The 24,410-nt window shown below is 41.9% G+C and overlaps 1 protein-coding gene across 4 annotated transcripts in view; it reads left to right on the top strand.

The window, feature by feature from the left end:
• The window catches only part of STARD13 (StAR related lipid transfer domain containing 13), a 254,912-nt gene that overhangs the window by 125,400 nt on the left and 105,102 nt on the right, over window positions 1–24,410 (top strand). The gene's annotated exons all lie outside the window — the stretch shown is intronic.

Below are 24,410 nucleotides of genomic sequence, written 5' to 3'. Positions count from 1 at the left end.
AGAGCCGTGGTGAGAGAGGTAAAGACAAACCCCAAGATCACTTTGGCTGAGCTCCACAGATGCAGTAGGGAGATGGGAGAAAGTTCCACAAAGTCAACTATCACTGCAGCACTCCACCAGTCGGGTCTTTATGGCAGAGTGGCCCGACGGAAGCCTCTCTTCAGTGCAAGACATATGAAAGCCCGCATAGATTTTGCTAAAAAACACATGAAGGACTCCCAGACTATGAGAAATAAGATTCTCTGGTCTGATGAGACGAAGATAGACCTTTTTGGTGATAATTCTAAGCTGTATGTGTGTGTGGTCATCACCTGCCCAATACAATCCCTACAGTGAAACATGGTGGTGAAACATCATGCTGTGGGGGTGTTTTTCAGCTGCACAGGCAGGACGACTGGTTGCCATTGAATGAAACATGAATATGGCCAAGTACAGAGATATCCTGGATGAGAACCTCTTCCAGAGTGCTCTGGACCTAAGACTTGGCCAAAGGTTCACCTTCCAACAAGACAGTGACCCTAAGCACACAGCTAAAATAACAAAGGAGTGGCTTTGGAACAACTCTGTGACCATTTTTGACTGGCCCAGGCAGAGCCCTGACCTAAACCCAATTGAGCATCTCCGGAGAGACCTGAAAATGGCTGTCCACCAACGTTCACCATCCAACCTGACGGAACTGGAGAGGATCGGCAAGGAAGAATGGCAGAGGATCCCCAAATCCAGGTGTGAAAATCTTGTTGCATCATACCCAAGAAGACTCATGGCTGTATTAGCCCAAAAGGGTGCTTCTACTCAATACTGAGCAAAGGGTCTGAATACTTATGACCATGCGATATTTCAGCTTTTCTTTTTTATTAAATTAGCAAAAATTTCTACATTTCTGTTTTTTTCAGTCAAGATGGGGTGCAGGGTAATGCTAATGAGAAAAAAATGACCTTTTTTGAATTTACCAAATGGCTGCAATGAAACAAAGAGTGAAAAATTTAAAGGTGTCTGAATACTTATCTTACCCACTATAGGTACTTGGATGCAACGGCGCAGACAATGAGGAGGCAGTGGTACTTAACAACCATGTATAAGAAAAACAAATTTACAGAATATTCTCGAGTATAAGCCGACCCGAGTATAAGCAGACCCCCCTAATTTTGCCACAAAAAACAGGGAGAACGTATTGACTTGCGTATAAGCCTAGGGTGGGAAATGCTCTATAGATTATTCCCCCATATGGTGTCCCCATAAGAAGCTCCATAGATTATTCCCCCATATGCTGCCCCCATAAGAAGCTCCATAGATTATTCCCCCATATGCTGCCCCCATGCTGCTGCTGCTGCATGTAAAAAATAAAAAAAATGACATACTCACCTCTCCGTCGCTGGGTGTCAGGTGCCGGTGTCACTGCTGGCACCTGAGATACTCACGTGTCCTGCGTCCATGGCTGCTCACCGCTATCTGCCACGTCATCAGTCAGTGACGTTCAGACTGCAGGGGGTGCGGCGCGCACTAACCACGTCACCGCGCCCTCTGCTGTCTGAAGTCACTGACCGATGACAGACAGCAGCAAGCAGCCATGGACGCAGGACAGGTGAGTATCGCTATACTAACCCGTCCTGACGCTGTGTCTTGAGCCCCCAGCTTCTCCGCGCTCTCTCTTCCTGCCTTCAGCGGTCGTGTGGTACCGCTCATTAAAACTCATGAATATGCGCAGTATGACCTGACACCCCCGCCCCCCCCGACCCCCTTTGTATATGACTCGAATATAAGACGAGAGGGGGACTTTCAGTCCAATTTTTTGGGCTGAAAATCTCGGCTTATATTCGAGTATATACGGTATATAAATGAATGTATATACAGGTGCTTCTCACAAAATAACTATGTACATAGTACATAGTTATTAAGGTTCAAGGAAGACTTTAAGTCCATCTAGTTCAACCCATATCCTATCCTAACTTGCTCTAGCATGTTGATCCAGAGGAAGGCAAAAAAACCCAAGTGGCAAACAGTAAGCTTCACATTGGGGAAAAAAATTCCTTCCTGACTCCACATACGGCAATCAGACTAGCTCCCTTGATCAACGCAATATTAAGGAAACTAGTGTATATACCCTGTAATATTATACTTCTAAAGAAAGGCATCCAGACCCTTCTTAAATTTTATTAGGGAATCACTCATTACAACATCATATGGCAGAGAGTTCCATAGTCTCACTGCTCTTACAGTAAAGAATCCGCATCTGTGAGTATGCTTAAACCTTCTTTCCTCCAGACGTAGAGGATGCCCCCTTGTCCCCGTCACAGGTCTAAGAGTAAAAAGATCATTAGAAAGGTCTTTGTATTGTCCCCGCATATATTTATACATTGTAATAAGATCACCCCTAAGCCTTCGATTTTTCAAACTAAATAACCCCAAGTGTAATAACCTGTCTTGGTATTGCAGACCCCCTAGTTCCCTAATAACCTTGGTCGCTCTTCTCTGCACCCGCTCCAGTTCAGCTATGTCTTTCTTATACACCGGAGACCAGAACTGTACACAGGATTCTAAGTGTGGTCGCACTAGTGACTTATATAGAGGTAAAATTATGTTCTCCTCATGAGCATCTATGCCTCTTTTAATGCATCCCATTATTTTATTTCCCTTTGCAGCAGCTGCCTGACACTAGCCACTAAATGTGAGTTTGTCGTCCACCCATACACCCAGGTTTTTTTCAGTGACAGTTTTGCCCAGTGTTTTACAATTAAGCACATGATTATACATCTTGTTCGTTCTACCCAAGTGCATGACCTTACATTTATCCCCATTAAAGCTCATTTGCCATTTATCACCCCAAGCTTCTAGTTTACATAAATCCTCCTGTAATATAAAATTGTCCTCCTCTGTATTGATTACCCTGCAGAGTTTAGTGTCATCTGCAAATATTGAAATTCTACTCTCTATGCCCCCTACAAGGTCATTAATAAATATGTTAAAAAGAAGCAGGCCCAAAACTGACCCCTGTGGTACCCCACTGCTAACCGCGACCCAGTCCGAGTGTGCTCCATTAATAACCACCCTTTGTTTCCTATCCCTGAGCCAGCTCTTAACCCACCTACACATATTTTCACCTATCCCCATTGTTCTCATTTTATGTATCAACCTTTTGTGTGGCACCGTATCAAAAACTTTTGAAAAGTCCATGTACACCACGTTCACTGAATTCCCTTTGTCCAGTCCTGAACTTACCTCTTCATAAAAGCTTATCAGATTAGTCTGACAGGAACGGTCCCTTGTAAACTCATGTTGATATTGGGTCATGAGGTTATTCTTCTCCAGATACTCCAGGATAGTATCTCTTAGAAAACCCTCCAGGATTTTACCCACAGTTGAGGTTAAACTTACTGGCCTATAATTTCCAAGTTCAGTTTTTGTCCCCTTTTTGAATATTGGCACCACATTTGCTATACGCCAGTCCTGTGGTACAGACCCTGTTATTATGGAATCTTTAAAGATTAAAAATAATGGTCTATCTTTGACTGTGCTTAATTTCTGCAGTACTCGGGGTGTATCCCATCCGGGCCCGGGGATTTGTCAATTTTAGTGATTTTTAGACGCCACCATACTTCCTGCTGGGTTAAGCAGGTGACATTTAATGGCGAATTTTTATCCCTGATCATGTTATCCGTCATGGGATTTTCTTGTGTAAATACTGTTGAAAAAAAGTCATTTAGCATATTGGCTTTTTCCTCATCCTCATCCACCATTTCACCTAGACTGTTTTTAAGGGGGCCAACACTATCATTTTTTAGTTTCTTACTATTTATGTAGTTAAAGAATATTTTGGGATTATTTTTACTTTCTCTGGCTATGAGTCTCTCTGTCTCAATCTTTGCTGTCTTGATTTGGTTTTTACAGAATTTATTTAATCTTCTGTATTTAGTTAATGCCTCATCACTACCTACTTGCTTTAATTCTCTAAATGCTTTATTTTTATCTCTTATTGCACCCCTTACAGCTCTATTTAGCCATAGTGGTTTGCTCCTATTTCTCGCATGTTTATTCCCATACGGTATATATTGTGCACAGGTCCTATTCAGGATGCTAATAAACGTCTCCCATTTTCTTTGTGTATTTTTATGTCTCAGGATATCGTCCCAGTTAATTGCACCAAGATCATCTCTCATCCGTTGGAAATTTGCTTTCCTGAAGTTTAGTGTCCTTGTAACCCCTCCACTACACATCTTATTAAAGGATACATGAAAACTTATTAATTTGTGATCACTATTACCCAAGTGACCCTCAACCCTTACATTTGATATGCGGTCTGGCCTGTTGGTTAATATTAGGTCTAGCAGTGCCCCCCCCCCCCTTGTTGGGTCCTGAACCAGTTGTGAAAGGTAATTGTCTCTCACAGTTGTCAAAAACCTATTACCTTTGCTGGAACTGCAGGTTTCGGTTCCCCAATGTATTTCAGGGTAGTTGAAGTCCCCCATAATAATGACTTCTCCTTGAGTAGCTTCATCTATTTGCTTTATGAGGATATTCTCTGTTGCTTCCATTATTTTTGGAGACTTATAACAAACCCCTATTAGTAATTTATTATTTTTTCCCCCTCCCCTTATCTCTACCCACAGGGACATTTTCATTAGATTCATATATATTATCACGCAGGATGGGTATTAAGGATGATTTTACATATAAACACACGCCTCCCCCTCGCTTATTTGTATGGTCATTTCTGAACAGACTATAGCCCTGTAAATTAACCGCCCAGTCATGGCTCTCGTCCAGCCATGTCTCAGATATCCCCACCATGTCATAATTGTGTTCCAACAACATTAACTCAAATTCCTCCATTTTGTTGGCGAGGCTTCTGGCATTAGTATACATGCACTTTATGTATCTCTCTGTACCTCTATTCTTTCTTAAATTATTAACTGTTCTAACCCCACCCCCCATGCCACCCCCACCCCCAATGTCATTATTTGTGCCCAGGTCTTTATCTGCACTGTCTTCCCCTCCTATAAAAGGAATACCCTCCCCCCCGTCCCTAGTTTAAACACTCCTCCAACCTTCTAGCCATTTTCTCCCCCAGCACAGCTGCACCCTCCCCATTGAGGTGCAGCCCGTCCCTAGCGTAGAACCTGTAGCCAACTGAGAAGTCGGCCCAGTTCTGCAGGAACCCAAACCCCTCCTTCCTACACCAATTCCTGAGCCACTTATTAACGTCCCTAATCTCCCGTTGCCTCTCTGGCATGGCACGTGGTACAGGAAGTATTTCTGAAAATACCACCTTGGAGGTCCTTGCTTTAAGCTTACAGCCTAATTCCCTGAAATCATCTTTAAGGACCTTCCACCTACCTCTAACTTTGTCATTTGTGCCAATGTGCACCATGACCGCTGGATCCTCACCAGACCCACCCAGTAATCTGTCAACCCGATCAGCGATGTGTCGGACTCGAGCGCCAGGTAGGCAGCACACCGTTCGACGATCCCTGTCTTTGTGACAGATTGCCCTATCTGTTCCCCTAATATTTGAGTCTCCCACTACCAGAACCTGTCTGGCCTGCCCTGCTCTCCTATTTCCCCCCTTACTGGAGCAGACACTCCTTCGGCTTTCAGAGGACATGCCTTACTGCAGCACTGCTACTCCTGCACTAACACTCCCCTCATCTGCCAACTTAGCAAACTTATTGGGGTGTGCCAGATCAGAACTAGCCTCCCTGGTGCTCTTCCCTCTACCCTGCCTTCTAACTGTCACCCAGCCAGCTGCTTCATTGTCCTGCAGCTCCAACCTAGCATCCCCCCTCATCTATCCCATTGAGCGTCTGCTCAGTGAGCAGAAGACTCCTTTCCATATTGTCTATGGATCTCAATGTTGCCAGCTGCACATTTAGATCCATTATCTGGGCTTCCAAATGCACAACATGCTCACATCTCGCACAGCAGTATGCACCCTCGACCGGCTGTTCAAGGATTTCATACATGCGGCAAGACGTGCACTGGATGGCATTGGCAATAGTGGAGCACATCCTAATGGGGATTGCACCAGACAAAAGATAAGCAAAAATAAATAAAAAGTATTAATAAAATATAACAACAATTCAGTAATACCTCCCTTGGAAACTCCCTGAATCCAAAGTCACTGAATCACAAGTCACACACTTACCACAGTTTGCACTTACGCTCAGGTCACACTCAGCTCATTCACACTCGCTCAGGCAGAAGATTTAAAAGATTTTTTTTCCCCTTTTACCAGCACACCACCCTGCTGCTCAATGCACTTCCAAAAAGTGCATCAAAAAGTTAATTTATTTCAGTACTTCAATACAAAAAGTGAAACTCATATTATATAGAGTCATTACTAGCAGAGTGATCTATTTAAAGTGTTTATTTCTGTTATTGTTGATGATTGTGACTTGCAGCCAATGAAAACCCAAATGTAATTATCTCAGTAAATTAGAATAATTAACAAAAAACACCTGCAAAGGCTTCCTAAGTGTTTTTATAAATGGTCCCTTAGTCTGTTTCAGTAGGCTCCACAATCATGGGGAAGACTGCTGACTTGACAGATGTTCAGAAGGCAGTCATTGACACAATCCACAAGGAGGGTAAGCCACAAAAGGTAATTGCTAAAGAAGCTGGCTGTTCACAGAGTGCTGTATCCAAGCATATTAATGGAAAGTTGAGTGGAAGGAAAAGGTGTGGTAGAAAAAGGTGCACAAGCAACCGGAATAACGGCAGCCTTGAAAGGATTGTTAAGAAAAGGCCATTCAAAAATTTGGGGGAAATTCACAAGGAGTGGACTGTGGCTGGAGTAATTGCTTCAAGAGCCACCACACACAGACGTATCCAGGAAATGGGCTACAAGTGTCGCTTTTCTTGTGTCAAGCCACTCATGACCAATAGACAACGCCAGAAGCGTCTTACCTGGGCCAAGGAGAAAAAGAACTGGACTGTTGCTCAGTGGTCCAAGTTGTTGTTTTCAGATGAAAGTAAATTTTGCATTTCATTTGGTAATCAAGGTCCCAGAGACTGGAGGAAGAGTGGAGAGGCCACAATCCAAGCTGCTTGAGGTCTAGTGTGAAGTTTCCACAATCAGTGATGGTTTGAGGAGCTATGTCATCTGCTGTAGGTCCACTGTGTTTTATCAGGACCAAAGTCATTGCAGCCATCCAAGAGGAAATTTTAGAGCACTTCATGCTTCCCTCTGCCGAAAAGCTTTTTGGAGATGGAAATTTCATTCTCCAGCAAGACTTGGCACCTATCCACACTGCGAAAAGTACCAATACCTGGTAAAAAAACAACAATATCACTGTCCTTGATTGGCCAGCAAACTCGCCTGACCTTAACCCCATAGAGAATCTATAGGATATTGTCAAGAGGAAGATGAGAGACACCAGACCCAACAATGCAGATGAGCTGAAGGCTGCTATCAAAGCAACCTGGGCTTCCATAACACCTCAGCAGTGCCACAGGCTGATTGCCTCCATGCCACTCTGCATTGATGCAGTAATTGATGCCAAAGGAGCCTCAACCAAGTATTGAGAGCATTTACTGACCATACATTTCAGTAGGCCAACATTACGGATTTTAAAATCATTTTTCAAGCTGGTGTTATAAATATTTCAAATTTACTGAGATAATGACTTTTGGGTTTTCATTGGCTGTAATCATCAACATTAACAGAAATAAACACATGAAATACATCACTCTGTTTCTAATGACTCTATATAATATATGAGTTTCACTTTTTGTATTGAAGAACTGAAATAAATTAACTTTTTGATGATATTCTACTTTTGTGAGAAGCACCTGTATGTACAGATAAGTGTAATGATATCGCTACCAATAACCAGATCGGCACAATATCAGGACACAGCAATTAGAATAGATACAACGTCCATTCAACGTTCCAGTTATCTTTATACTGTTCTGATAATCTAGCAGTTAAACGATGGTGGATAATGATGCTTAATTGGCGTCACTCTCTCTACCAGACCCATCACCATCATGTACCTTTTAAGCATGCTCGCTTTAGTTACACTGTCCCTAACAGAGGTCACCTGTGCTTCCCGCTTGGCCGCTGGTCCTGGAGATGTGAGTCATGTCATGCACACTATGTTTGTCACCCTGGCCGCCTCTTCCCGAGCACAGCCCTGCCCCACTATCTGTACCATACGTCTGCTCTAAAAGTAATGGCCAGACTTCTCATAAGGATGACAGGCACTCTTTTTCCATTAGGACAGAATCAGGCATCCGGTGCTTGACTGGCTAAGTTTGGGCTTTGAGGCTTGACCTGCGTAGTCTGGCCTCTTCTGGAATCAGATCCCTCTTAGTTGTCTCTACTGCCGTGTTGGCCACAAGTGTATTGATCTGCTCACATGTCCTCTTCTTCTTACAGTTAGGCGCCAACTGAGTTCCCGCTTTGCTTTCCCAACCTTTTATATTTAGCAACTGCGCCACAGCTGTCACCTGACCCGGCATCCAACCTTCCTTCTGAGAACACTCTCTCTCTCCTTCAGTGCAGATGGTGGCATTTGGTTGCGAGTGCTTTGATAATTTCATTAGTTGCATCTTCTGCCCTCCACCACCTTACATATACGGTATGCATCTGAAGGACTCCTTCAGCCAATCCTTGCATAGTGGTTCATACTCGCCCCAAGAAACAGGGATGTGTGAATCAGGCCTAAAGGGAAAAACTACTAAAAATGCAGGACACTAGTCATAAAATGACCAGAAATAGTGTTATCCTTCATGTACAGTGAAATACTAGTTACACTTTGACAACTAAACAATTTGCCTTTCCTATTGAAATCTGTGTGCGATTTTGGGTTCTCCAAAGCTCTTTGTAGCTGCCCTCTCAGCTAATGGATGTAAGCCTGGAATTGGTGACCCTTCTGAACTTACAACTTCCAAATAGGGTTTTAGAAAAGGGGTTTATAAATGAATGTGAAAACAGAATATGAAATGGTTGAAGCCGATCTGCTAATTACCAGTAGCTATTGCCTGTCAGTGTAAATTAGGGATTTAGAATCATGCACTATGTAGTATTTGCACATCGGTCTCATTTGACCACACACAGTGTTAAACACAATTAACGGTAAAATGTAAGAACACTGTGAAGCAACAATTATACACTCTGAGCGCCTCCGGTATTCCACCTATTATATTATATACAGTCATATGTTAAAGTTTGGGCACCCCTATTAATGTTAACCTTTTTTCTTTATAACGATTTTGGTTTTTGCAACAGCTATTTCAGTTTCATCTATCTAATAACTGATGGACTCAGTTATATTTCTGGATTCAAATGAGGTTTATTGTACTAACAGAAAATGTGCAATCTGTAATTTAAACAAAATTTGACCGGTGCAAAAGTATGGGCACCTGAACATAAAAGTGACATTAATATTTCGTAGATCCTCCTTTTGCAAAAATAACAGCCTCTAGTTGCTTCCTGTAGCTATTAATGAGTTCCTGGATCCTGGATGAAGGTATTTGTGACCATTCCTGTTTACAAAACAATTCCAGTTCAGTTAAGTTTGATGGTCGCCGAGCATGGACAGCCTGCTTCAAATCATCCCACAGATGTTCAATGATATTCAGGTCTGGGGACTGGGATGGCCATTCCAGAACATTGTAATTGTTCCTCTGCATGAATGCCTGAGTAGATTTGGAGCGGTGTTTTGGATCATTGTCTTGCTGAAGTATCCATCCTCTGCGTAACTTCAACTTCGTCACTGATTCTTGCACATTATTGTCAAGAATCTGCTGATACTGAGTTGAATCCATGCGACCCTCAACTTTAACAAGATTCCCGGTGCCGGCATTGGCCACACAGCCCCAAAGCATGATTGAACCTCCACCAAATTTTACTGTGGGTAGCAAGTGTTTTTCTTGGAATGCTGTGTTTTTTAGCCTCCATGCATAACGCCTTTTTGTATGACCAAACAACTCAATCTTTGTTTCATCAGCCCACAGGACCTGCTTCCAAAATGTAACTGGCTTGTCCAAATGTGCTTTTGCATACCTCAGGCGACTCTGTTTGTGGCGTGCTTCCAGAAACGGCTTCTTTCGCATCACTCTCCCATACAGCTTCTCCTTGTGCAAAGTGCGCTGTATTGTTGACCGATGCACAGTGACACCATCTGCAGCAAGATGATGCTGCAGGTCTTTGGAGGTGGTCTGTGGATTGTCCTTGACTGTTCTCACCATTCTTCTTCTCTGCCTTTCTGATATTTTTCTTGGCCTGCCACTTCTGGGCTTAACAAGAACTTTACCTGTGTTCTTCCATTTCCTTACTATGTTCCTCACAGTGGAAACTGACAGGTTAAATCTCTGAGACAACTTTTTGTATCCTTCCCCTGAAAAGCTATGCTGAATAATCTTTGTTTTCAGATCATTTGAGAGTTGTTTTGAGGAGCCCATGATGCCACTCTTCATAGGAGAATCAAATAGGAGAACTACTTGCAAGTGGCCACCTTAAATACCTTTTCTCATGATTTGATACACCTGGCTATGAAGTTCAAAGCTCAATGAGGTTACAAAACCAATTTAGTGCTTCAGGAAGTCAGTAAAAAGTAGTTAGGAGTGTTCAAATCAAGAAAATGATAAGGGTGCCCATACTTTTGCACCGGTCAAATTTTGTTTAAATGCAGATTGCACATTTTCTGTTAGTACAATAAACCTCATTTGAATCCAGAAATATAACTGAGTCCATCAGTTATTAGATATATGAAACTGAAATAGCTGTTGCAAAAACCAAAATTGTTATAAAGAAAAAAGGTTAACATTAATAGGGGTGCCCAAACTTTAACATATGACTGTATTGTATATCGAGCTTCAGTTTCACAGCTGTGGACAAAGATATTTCTAATCTGAATAATTGGTAAAGAGGTGTCAGATTTGGTAGCTCCAAGAATCTCCTTCTTTTTCCGTTTATTCACAATGGTTATTGTCCTTGTATCATCTATTAAAATAAATGGCCGCTGTGGTCAATTTTATCCAAAATATTGTCTCCCGTGTATGATTATTAAAACTGGAGGGGTTTGAGGGAATGTGGAATTTTGGTAATAGGGAAAGAAGGCTTTATAGGTGCGAATCGGCCATACCATGTCATGAATACTTAAACATGTTCTACATAAATTCCCTATTGTGTTTTCTATAAAACCTTTTAGATCATGTCCACACAAATATCTTTATGTAGATTTTACTTGCGGAAAATTTTCTAAAGTGGAATCTTTTTTTATTGGACAAGTGTTTTTGATGCAGTTTTTCTGTTTCAGTGGAATTTGGTGGGTAAAAATAGCAAGTTTTTCATACTGAAAAAAAACACACCTTGTGCACTATATAGCTTTTATTTCAAGCGTATGTTAAATGTTTTTTTAAGATAGATTTTGGCACAGAATCTTTACCAAGATCAATGTAAAAAAAATCTTCTTTGTCAAGTGAAGTTACACCCATCAGCTCCATTTTCTCCACGAAAATATCTCTACTTCTGTCATAGTGCTTGGTGGATGGACCAGCAGAAAGCAGCTACATTCTGAGCCAACACAGGAGTCGATGACTTGCCACTCAATTTCTAAAAGGTTTAAGTGTTTTTTTTGCTTTTTATTAAAAGTTGTCAGTAGGAAGCCATACTGATTAAAGAAGCCATACTTACTCCGGGGAATATACCCTCCATCAGCGCTGCAGTTCTGATGGTTTCCGCCCTATCGGAAGTTATGACATCCTGTCCACTATTGACCTGACTGCTGAGGCCACTGATTGGCTGCAGTGTCAGGTGACTGTTGGTCGGGGACATCATGACCTCCTATACGGGAGCGGTGGAGCGACAGCGCTGGAGCAGATGGTGGATTACAGAGGTGAAGAATGTTTTTTTTTAAATTCTTTTATCAGGATGGCTTCACATTAATCATTTTTTGATAACGCATGGAAAGCCCCTTTAAACTCTCCTGGGGTTAGGGGGTAAGTTGTGAATGCAGGACAAGCCTTTTAATGAAAATTAGCCATAAAAGAAAAGTGGAGTCATTTCCCAGGTCAATCAGTTCACGGCGAGGCTTTAGATGTAGATGATAGTATGAGCTGCAGCTCATCCTCATTATTTATGTGTCGCATTGCTGTGTGTTCGCTTCAGTTCCCCGCCGCGTTCCTTTCTTATTACAATTACAGAGTAATAGCACAAAAAAAGTGTGGACGTTTCCATCTATTGCACAAGTTCACACCACAAGTCTTACACTTGCTGAATCATTTACAGTAACGGCTCGTTATAATTCTCTTTGATTTCACGTTTCAAGGACTTTTCCTGTTTACATCATATTCTTTCCATCCTTTTCCCAGAAGATACGTAAGCAAAATCAAAACATACTATAACATGGTGTGAATTTATTGGTAATACTACACATTGCCATAAAAGTGCAAACTTACCAAATTTGAGCAATGTCTGTCCATTAGGACCAATTAGGCCAATCACACTCTGATTACACTTTGTCAGAGTGTGATCATAATGTGATCCAATCCTCACAGATGAGAAGATGGAGAAAAAAAAATCTCCATCTTCTACATTGTGTCAGTCTGTCAAAATCGGACTGCGCTCTGATGTCATCCGGATGCAGCCTGATGCTTTCCACTGACTGACTTGCTTGGCGATACGAATATCGGATGCAAATCAGGCACGTTGCGATTTATTTCCTACAACAGACTCCATCCGGTGACAAATTCAGACATGTGCGTGGCCCAATACAATAACATTGATCTGAGTGCGATGTGATATTTTGCCGGATCACGCTCAATCTAAAAATACCGCCGTGTACACAAGCACAAATCAGCAAGGCAAAGGGCTTGAGGTGAAATATAATATATAATTCTAGATTTACTATCTGTCCATTCATTCACCTATCTATTGTGAACCATTTACAGTACTGTGCAAAGGTTTTAGGCAGATGTGGAAAGCAAAATGCTGCAAAGTAAGAATGATTTCAGAAATGGAAGTGTTAATAGTTTATTTTTATCAATTAGCAAAATGCAAAGAGATAGAACAAAAGAGAAAACTCAGAAAATCAATATTTGGTGGAACTGCCATTTGGCTTCAAAAGAGCGTCAATTCTTGTAGGGACACTGGCACCAAGTCAGGAATTATGTAGGATTATAATCAGGTGTATGAGGTACCAATTATAACCAAGAGGTGATAATGGGCTTCACTTCCATATGTAGGTTGAAAAACTCTCAGTAACTGAAACAGAAACAGCTGTGCTGATCTGACCTGGGCTTAGTGCAGCTCCCCGGCCACATGTGGCCCTTTGGCTATTTTGGTGTGGCCCACGGACGGGGAAAGCCAAAGGGCTGGATACATTGGCATCTTGCAGCGTGCGGCCTCGCTGTGACCAGCGTCTCACTTTCATTGACATCTGGATCCCTGAGATCAGGAAACCAGTGAATATAATGATGGAGCAGGGAGCTGTCAGCTCCCTGCTCCATCACTGAGCCTGTGCGATGACGTTACTACACTGCATCAGCTCTGCCTCAACACCCAGCGCAGAGTGAAGCAGCAGGGGCACAGGGTTAGATGAGTAGCTGTCTTTTTCCTATTTGACATTACATTGTGTAACATAACACTGTACCCTAGGTGGGTTGTGGGGACATAATGCTGAGCCCTGAGGAGGGGGCTGTGTGGGGACATAATACTGTGCCCAAGGGGCATGTGTGGGGACATAATGCTGTACCCTTAGGAGGCGGCTGTGTAGGGATATAACAATGAGCCCTAAGGCAATGTGCCCACGTTTGCAGAAATTTTCTGAGAAAAACCGGACTCCTTCCCAGGAAATCCGCAATTTTTTTCGCGTTTTTTTCGCGTTTTTTTTGCGGATTTTTCATATTTTTCCGGAGCATCCTAATACAATGAAATCCGCAGATTTTCTGCAAAATTAATGAACATGTTGCGTTTTTTTCCACAATGAGTATTTTTTTGCGGAAAAAAACGGCATCATGGGCACAAAATTTGCGGATTTCATTCTAATAATAGGATGCTTAATGTATGCGTTTTTTAAGCATTTTTTGCAGGGGAAAAACGCTAAAAAATGCAAAAAATCCTGAGCATGTGAACAGCCTAAGAGTGCTGTGTGAAGACATAAAACTATGCCCAAATGGGTCTGTGTGGGGACATCATTCTGCATGAAGGGCTGTGCCTAAACAAATTGCTATGTAAAGGGGCTTTGCTACTACAAATGTGTGGTTGTCAAAGACAGCTTCATGTCCAAGGTCATATACCATGGCAATACTGAGCACAGCAGCAGGATGCAAGGTAGTTATAGTGCATCAGCAAGGTCTCTCCCAGAGAAAGATTTCAGTGCAGACTGGTGTTTCAAAATGTGATGTTCAAGCTCTTTTGAAGAAGCATCAAGAACGTAGAGGACAATAGACGCAATCGTTGGCCAAGGAAACATAGTGCAGCAGATGAAAGACACATCATGCTTACTTCCTATCGAAATCGGAAGATGGCAAGCAGTGCCATAAGCTCAGAACTGGAAACAATCAGTAGTACACAAGTATATCCATCTGAGAATTCTGGCCAAAGTTGGTCTTCATGGAAAATCTGCAGCTAAGAAAACTCATATCTTCAACATGGAAACATGGAAGCTAGGAGGGATAGCTAATGCTAGAGAAGAGAGAGAGAGGATTCAAAAAGATATAAATAAACTGGAGAAGTGGGCAGCAACTAACAGAATGGTTTTTAACAGGGAAAAATGCAAAGTACTACATCTGGACAATAAAAATGAAAAAAGCATATACAGAATGGGAGGAATAGGGCTAAGCAACAGCACATGTGAAAAAGACTTGGGTATACTAATAGATCACAGACTGAATAAGAGTCAACAGTGTGATGCAGCAGCAAAAAAGGCAAATGCAATTCTAGGATGTATTAACAGAAACATACAGTCTAGATCACGTGAAGTCATTATTTCCCTTTACTCCTCTTTGGTCAGACCTCATCTGGAATATTGTGTCCAGTTTTGGGCACCACATTTTAAAAAAGACATCAACAAACTGGAGCAAGTTCAGAAAAGAGCAACCAGAATGGTGACCGGTCTGCAAAACCCTGTCTTATGAGGAAAGGTTGCAGGATTTGGGATTGTTTAGTTTGCAAAAGAGAAGACTGAGAGGAGACTTAATAGCTGTCTACAAATATCTAAAGGGCTGTCACATTGTAGAAGGATCAACTTTATTCTCATTTGCACAAGGAAAGACTAGAAGCAATGGGATGAAACTGAATGGGAGGAGACACAGATTAGATATTAGAAAAATCTTTTTGACAGTTAGAGTGATCAATGAGTGGAACAGGCTGCAACAAAAAGTGGTGAGTTCTCCTTCGATGGAAGTCTTCAAACAGAGGCTGGACAGACATCTGACTGGGATGATTTAGCGAATCCTGCTTTGAGCAGGGGGTTGGACGAGATGGCCCAGGAGGTCCCTTCCAACTCTACGATTCTATGATTCTATGATTCTATGATTCTATGAAATGCAAGCGATGGAACAGTGTGCAAAAACATAGGAACTGGGGTGCAGAAAAATGGCAGCAGGTGCTCAGCGCTGATGAATCAAAATGTAAAATATTTGGCTGTAAGAGAAGACAGGTTGTTCGCCGAACGGCTGAAGGAGAGAAGAACAATAATGCGTGTCTGCAGGAAAAGTGAAGCATGGTGGAGGGTCCTTGTATGTTTGAAGCTGCATTTTAGCAAATGGAGATGGGGATTTGGAAAGGATTAGTGACATCCTTAATGCTGAGAAATACGGACAGATGCTTATTCATCATGTAATATCAATAAGGAGACATTTAAGTGGCTCCAAATTTATTGAGCAGCGGGACAATAAGCCCAAACATATAGCCAATGTCTTTAAACACTATTTTTATGTTAAAGAAGAACAAGGAGTTTTCGAATTTGTGATACGGTTACACAGAGCCCTGAACGCGACATCATCGAGTCTGTTTGAGGTTACATATAGAGACAGAAAGATTTGCGCAAGCCTGATACACAGAAGATCTGTGGTGAGCTCTCCAAGATGTTTGGAACAATATCTTTGCCAAGTTCCTTCATAAACTATACGAGTGAACCTAGAAGAATTGATGCTTTGGTACTGTTTTGAAGGTAAAGGGCGGTCAAATGAAATATTGATTCAAATTTATTTTTTGTTCATTCACTTTGCATTTTGTTACTTGATGAAAAAAATGAATCCTTCTATTTTTGTTTATTGAATTATTTTGTCAATTGATAAAAATAATTAACCCTTCTATTTTTGAAAGCATCTTTCGTTTGCAACATATTTTCCACACCTACCTAATACTCTTCTACAATACAGTATGTTAAGTGTGCGGTGATTTTTACAGCTAGCATAATTTTGTTTTATTGTCTATTTCTTGTCTTATGTTAGGGCAGCCAGAGCATACTTACCATAGACGTAGGCCATGCCACTGTTATAGAGACCCTGACACTCTGAGGGGTTTCTGCATCTTTCCTTATGTATAAAATTATTTTAATAATTTTTATAGGGCACGTATTCCCTCACTATCTGAACTATAAAAAACAATTGAGATCTGGATTACACCAAACAAGACAGATTGCCAGCTCACTGAGGATGGTTTAACATGAGCTTTTACATAGAGAGAACTGCTGTATGTAAAAGCTCATGTTAAAATCGCATTGCATGCGGATGCCATACAGATGTCACGCTGTTACTAGATGCGAGGAAATCGGGGAACATTTGTGCGATTCTCGGCCGTCAAAATCGAACCGATTTTTTTTATACGATTAGGCCACAAGCACACATTGAGTATTTGGTGAGTTTTTTACCCCAGTATTTGTAAGCCAAAACCAGGAGTGGGTGAAAAATGCAGAAGTGGTGCAAATGTTTCTATTATGCTTTTCCTCTGACCGTTCCACTCTTGGTTCTGGCTTACAAATACTGGGGTAAAAAACTCAACAAACACTCAGTGTGTGCACATGGCCTAAGTGTGACTCCAGCCTAAGGCCGGGATCACACATGCAAGAAACACGGCCGTGTGGCGCATGTTAATACCCGGCACTGCCGCCGGCACCCGGATCGGAGCGTGCGGCTGCATAGAAATACATGGTGCCGCACGCTCAGCTCCTGAGTGCCGGCGGCAGTGCCGGGTATTAACATGTGAGACTCAGCCGGGTTTCTCGCATTTGTGTGATCCCGTCCTAAGTCTGTAACACAGAAATGTTGCGGTGTACTGCATAAGCAATCAAATGATCGCATGTTCAGGTATAAATAAGTCAAAAAATTATAAAGTTTAAAGAGAACCTGTCATCAGGTCAAAAAAGGCCAGTTTTTGCTTCCCTGAGTATTCATCATACAGTTCCAGAGATATGGGATTATTCATTTAATGTTAATATTTATGGTCTTTACCAGGGGCGGTGCTCACAGGGTAATAATGCAGAGCAGCTGAAAGACACGCCCCAGAGGATCTTGTATCACCACTTTGGTAAGGATCATAAAAATTTGCACTAAATATAAGGCCCTATCTCTACAACCATATGGCGGATTTAAAAAAAAAACATGCCATACTCGGTGAAACAGTAGAAATAATATAAGTGCAAAAATTGGCCACTTTTGACCTGGTGACAGGTTGTCTATTTCAATACCGCTCTTTTCAAATAAAAGCCAAACTAATATAAAAGTTTTTAAATTTTCAACAGTTGGTATATATTTGAAATATCATCAATCTGGTTTCTGAAGACCCCTCTTATGGCATTATTCGGATCATGAGGATGTGGAATTGCCATATTAACTGTCCTAGAGTTAAAGGATGTATACATCGTTGGCGATTAAATCGATGGAAGATGAATGCATATGGAGTCGCAGCATATTTATATGTATATTTCATTATAATTTACAATTCTCTTCTTCCTTTTTTTCTTTTTTTTTGTTTTTTTGTGTGTTTATTTTATTTTCTTTATGATTTGGTATGTCCCCCCCTTTTTTTGTGGGTAATACAATAATATGGGTATTGTTGTGTTAACCCCTTACCTACAGTCATGGCCAAAAGTTTTGAGAATGACACAAATATAATATTTTCACATGATCTGCTGGCCTCTGGTTTTTATGTGTGTTTGTCAGATGTTTTTATCACATACAGAAATATAATTGCAATCATATTATGAGTAGCAAAAGGTTATATTGACAGTTAGAATGAGTTAATGCAGCAAATCAATATTTGCAGTGTTGACCCTTCTTCTTCAGGACCTCAGCAATTCTCCCTGGCATGCTCTCAATCAACTTCTGGATCAAATCCTGACTGATAGCAGTCCATTCTTGCAAAATCAATGCTTTTATTTTGTCTGAATTTGAAGGTTTTTGTTTGTCCACCCGTCTCTTGATGATTGACCACAAGTTCTCAATGGGATTAAGATCTGGGGAGTTTCCAGGCCATGGTCCCAAAATCTCTATGTTTTGTTTCCTGAGCCATTTAGTTATCACCTTTGCTTTATGGCAAGGTGCTCCATCATGTTGAAAAAGGCATTGTTGATCGCCAAACTGCTCTTGGACGGTTGGGAGAAGTTGCTCTTGGAGGACATTCTGGTACCATTCTTTATTCTTGGCTGTGTTTTTAGGCAAGACTGAGAGAGAGCCCATTCCCTTGGCTGAGAAGCAACCCCACACATGAATGGTTTCAGGATGCTTGACAGTTGGCATGAGACAAGACTGGTGGTAGCGCTCACCTGGTCTTCTCCGAATAAGCCGTTTTCCAGATGTCCCAAACAATCGAAAAGGGGATTCATCAGAGAAAATGACTTTAACCCAGTCCTCAGCAGTCCACTCCCTGTACCTCTTGCAGAATATCAGTCTGTCCATGCTGTTTTTTCTGGAGAGAAGTGGCTTCTTTGCTGCCCTCCTTGAGACCAGGCCTTGCTCCAAGAGTCTCCGCCTCACAGTGCGTGCAGATGCACTCACACCTGCCTGCTGCCATTCCTGAGCAAGCTCTGCACTGCTAGTAGCCCAATCCCGCAGCTGAAACACTTTTAAGAGATGGTCCTGGCGCTTGCTGGTCTTTCTTGGGCGCCCTGGAGCCTTTTTGGCAACAAGGGAACCTCTCTCCTTGAAGTTCTTGATGATGCGATAGATTGTTGACTGAGGTGCAATCTTTCTAGCTGCGATACTCTTCCCTGTTAGGCCATTTTTGTGCAGTGCAATGATGACTGCACGGGTTTCTTTAGAGATAACCATGGTTAACAGAAGAGAAACAATGATGCCAAGCACCAGCCTCCTTTTAAAGTGTCCAGTGGTGTCATTCTTACTTAATCATGACAGATTGATCTCCAGCCCTGTCCTCATCAACACCCACACCTGTGTTAATGGAGCAATCACTGAAACGATGTTAGCTGGTCCTTTTAAGGCAGGGCTGCAATGATGTTGAAATGTGTTTTGGGGGATAAAGTTAATTTTCTAGGCAAATATTGACTTTGCAAGTAATTGCTGTTAAGCTGATCACTCTTTATAACATTCTGGAGTATATGCAAATTGCCATTAGAAAAAATGAAGCACTAGACTTTGTGAAAATTAATATTTGTGTCATTCTCAAAACTTTTGGCCATGACTGTACAATGGACGTAATATTCCGTCCATGTGACCCTGGACCTAATTACCATGGACGGAATATTACGTCCCAGCGATCAGCGGCGCCCACGTGGTGAGCGCCGCTGATCGCGACCGGGTGTCAGCTGATTATCACAGCTGACACCCGGCACAATGTGTCAGGGGCGGTCACGGACCACCCCCGACACGTTAACCCCTTGCACACCGCGATCAAACGCGATCGCGGTGTACCGGGGCTTAAAGGGAAGCATCGGCAGGGAGGGGGCTCCCTCCTTGCTTCCCTGAGCCCCCCACAGCAGCGCAATGTGCAGCGCTGCTGCGGGGGTCTCTTTCCCTACAGGCCCCCGGATCCAAGATGGCGACGGGGGCCTTCGGGGGCCTGTAGGGAGCTGACTTCCTCACTGCCTGCAAAGCGCAGGCATGAGGAAGTCTGCAGAACTGTCTGTGACAGATTGCTGATCTGTCACAGTGATCTGTGATGTGACAGATCAGCGACCTGTCACAGGACAGTGATGTCCCACCTGGGACAAGGTAATAAAGTAAAAAAAAAAAAAAAAGTGTTAAAAATAATTTTAAAAAAATCGCTAAATAAATTAGTAAAAAAAAAATATATATTCCCCAATAAATCCATTTTTTCAAAATAATAAAAAAAAACAATAAAAGTACACATATTAGTATCGCCGCGTCCGTAGCGACCCGCCCTATAAAACTGTCCCATTAGTTAACCCCTTTAGCGAACCCCTTAAAAAATAAAAATAAAAAACGAAGCAAAAAATAATGATTTCTTATCATACCACCAAACAAAAAGTGCAATAACGCGCAATCAAAAAGACGCATATAAATATCCATGGTACCGCTGAAAACGTCATCTTGTCCCGCAAAAAACAAGCTGCCATACAGCGTCATCTGCAAAAAAATAAAAAAGTTATAGCTCGCAGAATAAAGCGATACAAAAATAATTATTTTTTATATAAAATTGTTTTCATTGCAAAAAACCGACAAAACATAAAAAAACGACCTAAATGAGGTATCACTGTAACCGTACTGACCCGAAGATTAAAAACACTTTATCAATTTTACCGCACGCGGAACGGTGTAAATGCACCCCCCAAAAGAAATTCATGAAACGCTGGTTCTTGTTCATTCTGCGTCCCAAAAATCAGACTAAAAAGCGATCAAAAAATGTCACGTGCCCGAAAATGGTACCAATGAAAATGTCAACTCGTCCCGCAAAAAATAAGACCTCACATGACTCGGTGGGTCAAAATACGGAAAAATTATAGCTATCAATATGTGGTGATGCAAAAACTATTTTTACAATAAAAATCGTCTTTTAGCGTCTGACAGCCGCCAAACATAAAAACCGCCATAAATAGTAAATCAAACCCCCCGTTATCACCCCCTTAGTTAGGGAAAAATAATAAAACTAAAAGAAAATGTATTTATTTCCATTTTCCCATTAGGGTTAGGGTTAGGGCTAAGGTTAGGGCTAGGGCTCAGATTAGGGTTAGGGGTGTGTTGGGGTTAGGGTTGGAGTTAGAATTGGGGGTTTCCACTGTTTGGGAACATCAGGTGCTTTCCAAAGGCAACATGGCGTCTGATCTCAATTCCAGCCAATTCTGCGTTGAAAAAGTCAAATGGTGCTCCTTCCCTTCCAAGCTCTGCCATGCGCCCAAACAGTGTTTTACCCCCACATATGGGGTATCAGCCTACTCAGGACAAATTACAAAACAACTTTTGGGGTCCAATTTTTCCTGTTACCCTTAGGAAAATAAAAAATTGGGGGCAAAAATATCATTTTTGCGGAAAAAAATGATTTTTTTATTTTCACGCCCAGGCGTTATAAACTTCTGTGAAGCACTTGGGGGTTCAAAGTGCTCACCACACATCTAGATAAGTTCCTCAGGGGGTCTAGTTTCCAAAATGGTGTCATTTGCGGGGGGTTTCCACTGTTTAGGTACATTAGGGGCTCTCCAAAGGCAACATGACACCCGCAGACCATTCCATCAAAGTCTGCATTCCAAAACGTCACTACTTCCCTTCCGAGCCCCGACGTGTCCCCATACAGTAGTTTTCTCCCACATATGGGGCGTCAGCATACTCAGGACAAATTGGACAACAACTTTTGGGGTCCAATTTCTCCTGGTACCCTTGGGAAAATAAAAAAATTGGAGACTAATTGATCATGTTTGTGGAAAAAATATGATTTTTTTATTTTCATGCCTGGGCATAATAAACTTCTGTGAAGCCCTTGGGGGTTCAAAGTGCTCACCACACATCTAGATAAGTTCCTCAGGAGGTCTAGTTTCCAAAATGGTGTCATTTGTGGGGGGTTTCCACTGTTTTGGTACATCAGGGGTTTTCCAATCGCGACATGGTGTCCGATCTCAATTCTAGCCAAAAACGTCAAATGGCGCTGCTTCCCTTCCAAGCTCTGCTATGCGCCCAAATAGTCATTTACACCCACATATGGGGTATCAGCGTACTCAGGACAAATTGCACAATAACTTTTAGGGTCCTGTTACCCTTGGAAAAATGAAAATTGGGGTGAAAAGATCATTTTTGTGGAAAAAATATGATTTTTTAATTGTACCGCTGTACGTTATAAACTTCTGTGAAGCCCTTGTGGTTTCAAAGTTCTCACCACATATCTAGATAAGTTCCTTGGGGGGTCTAGTTTCCAAAATGGGGTCATTTGGGGGGGGTTTCCACTGTTTAGGTACATCAGGGGCTCTCCAAACGCAACATGGCGTCCGATCTGAATTCCAGCCAATTTTGCATGGAAAAAGTCAAACAGCGCTCCTTCCCTACTGAGCTCTGTCATGCACCGAAACAGTGGTTCCCCCCACATATCAGGTATCAGCGTACTCAGGACAAACTGCACAATAACTTTTGCAGTCCAATTTCTCCTGTTACCCTTGGTAAAATAAAGAAAATTGAACCTGAAGTATTTTTTTTGTGAAAAAAAAGTTAAATGTTCATTTTTTTTTTAAATATTCAAAAAATTCCTGTGACGCACCTAAAGGGTTAATAAACTTCTTGAATGTGGTTTTAAGCACCTTAAGGGGTGCAGTTTTTAGAATGGTGTCACTTTTGGGTATTTTCTATCATATAGACCCCTCAAAGTGGCTTCAAATGTGATGTGGTCCCTAAAAATAAAATGGTGTTGCAAAAATGAGAAATCGCCAGTCAATTTTTAACCCTTGTAACTTCCTAGTAAAAGAAAATTTTGGTTCCAAAATTGTGCTGATGTAAAGTAAACATGTGGGAAAGGTTATTTATTAAGTTTTTTGTGTGCTGTATCGCTGTGATTTAAGGGCATAAAAACTCAAAGTTGGAAAATTGCGAAATTTTCAAAATTTTCGCCAAATTTCCGTTTTTTTCACAAATAAAAGCAAGTTATTTGAATGCAATTTTACCACTAACATGAAGTTCAATATGTCATGAGAAAACAAGGTCAGAATCACCGGGATCCATGGAAGCGTTTCAGAGTTATGACCTCATAAAGGGACAGTGGACAGAATTGTAAAAATTGGCCCGGGAGTTAACGTGCAAACCACCCTTGGTAGTGAAGGGGTTAAAATATTATTATTATTTTTTGCGACCTGCATTTATGTTCCTGGATGTCATATGGTATCATATCTGTATATAATCCTTCCCTTGGATCTGCATCATGTCCCTTATTGCGGGCGGTTTTGGTATAAGCGATACACATGGTTGAATATGGTAACATTGTTCATTTATTAGATCTATGTAAGGCCGTCTTGGGAGGGACATGCGCGGTGCGCGCACCTGCCGCGCCGTGAAAGGCATCCTTACGGAGTTGGCCTGAGTCTGTGTGTCCATGGCAACATGGGCACTATGACGCACGTCGGCTTCTGGGATGGCCGGAAGTGACGCAGCGGGGATTCTGCGCTGACTGCGCGTGCGCCGCCATGATGGCCGCGCGCGTCGGTGTGTCCATAGCAGCATGGGCACTATGACGCGTGTTCACTTCCGGAAATGACATGGTGACATCGCGCTGATTGCGCATGTGGTACCGTGATGACCGCGCACACCGGACATGGATTATCCTGATTTATGCCAGTATAAGAGGGTCTTGGCCCACAGCATCGGCCACACAGCCCCCCGAGGAAGCCCTTCTGGCGAAACGCGTCGGGACTTTGCCAGCACCGCTCGACCTGTCCACATGGGTAAGAGACACTGTTCCTGTGCAATTTTACTGTGAATTCCTGCTGGGCGTGATGCAGATTACAGGGTGTATAGGGGCTTATTTAACCTTGTTACTTGAGAGGTGCCAGTAGCATAGTAAGGGACCATTGTCCTATTTGCTTCCATATTTGAGGATGTTTACTTTAATCTCTTTATGAGATATGAGCAATTTTATGCACAGGCACTTTATCATGAGGCAGTAATTTATTAAAATCCTCTTGTATTCATACCCTGTACCAGACGTTATTTTCTGGTTAAAATCTTGTGCACATTGTGTGGAGTGGTTCGTTGTTTCCACCTTATATATACTCATTGGATTTGTGATGATATGAATTTTATATAATAAAATTGATTGTATATTTTTGCACAAAAACAATGGTTTTGTGTGATTTCTCGTTAGAGTAAACACTGTTTTGGGCATTTTGAACTCAGCAGGTCTTTTGTAGGTGTTAATATAAAAGTAAATATATTTGGTATCACTGCATCTATTAAGGTCCAAATGCAGCTGTGGCTGTAAGGGGTTAAATGCCATATCCTATTCTTTGCATTTCCAGAGAGCGAAGTTCCTGATCTCCATACGTCTAACAGACCAGAACATTTCTATTAGAGACGTC

The sequence above is a fragment of the Dendrobates tinctorius genome, unplaced genomic scaffold (assembly GCF_039654945.1).
Source record: "Dendrobates tinctorius isolate UK_male_01 unplaced genomic scaffold, ASM3965494v1 ptg000075l, whole genome shotgun sequence".
NCBI classification, from domain to species: Eukaryota; Metazoa; Chordata; class Amphibia; order Anura; family Dendrobatidae; genus Dendrobates; species Dendrobates tinctorius.
This window is presented reverse-complemented; position numbering and strand designations above follow the sequence as displayed.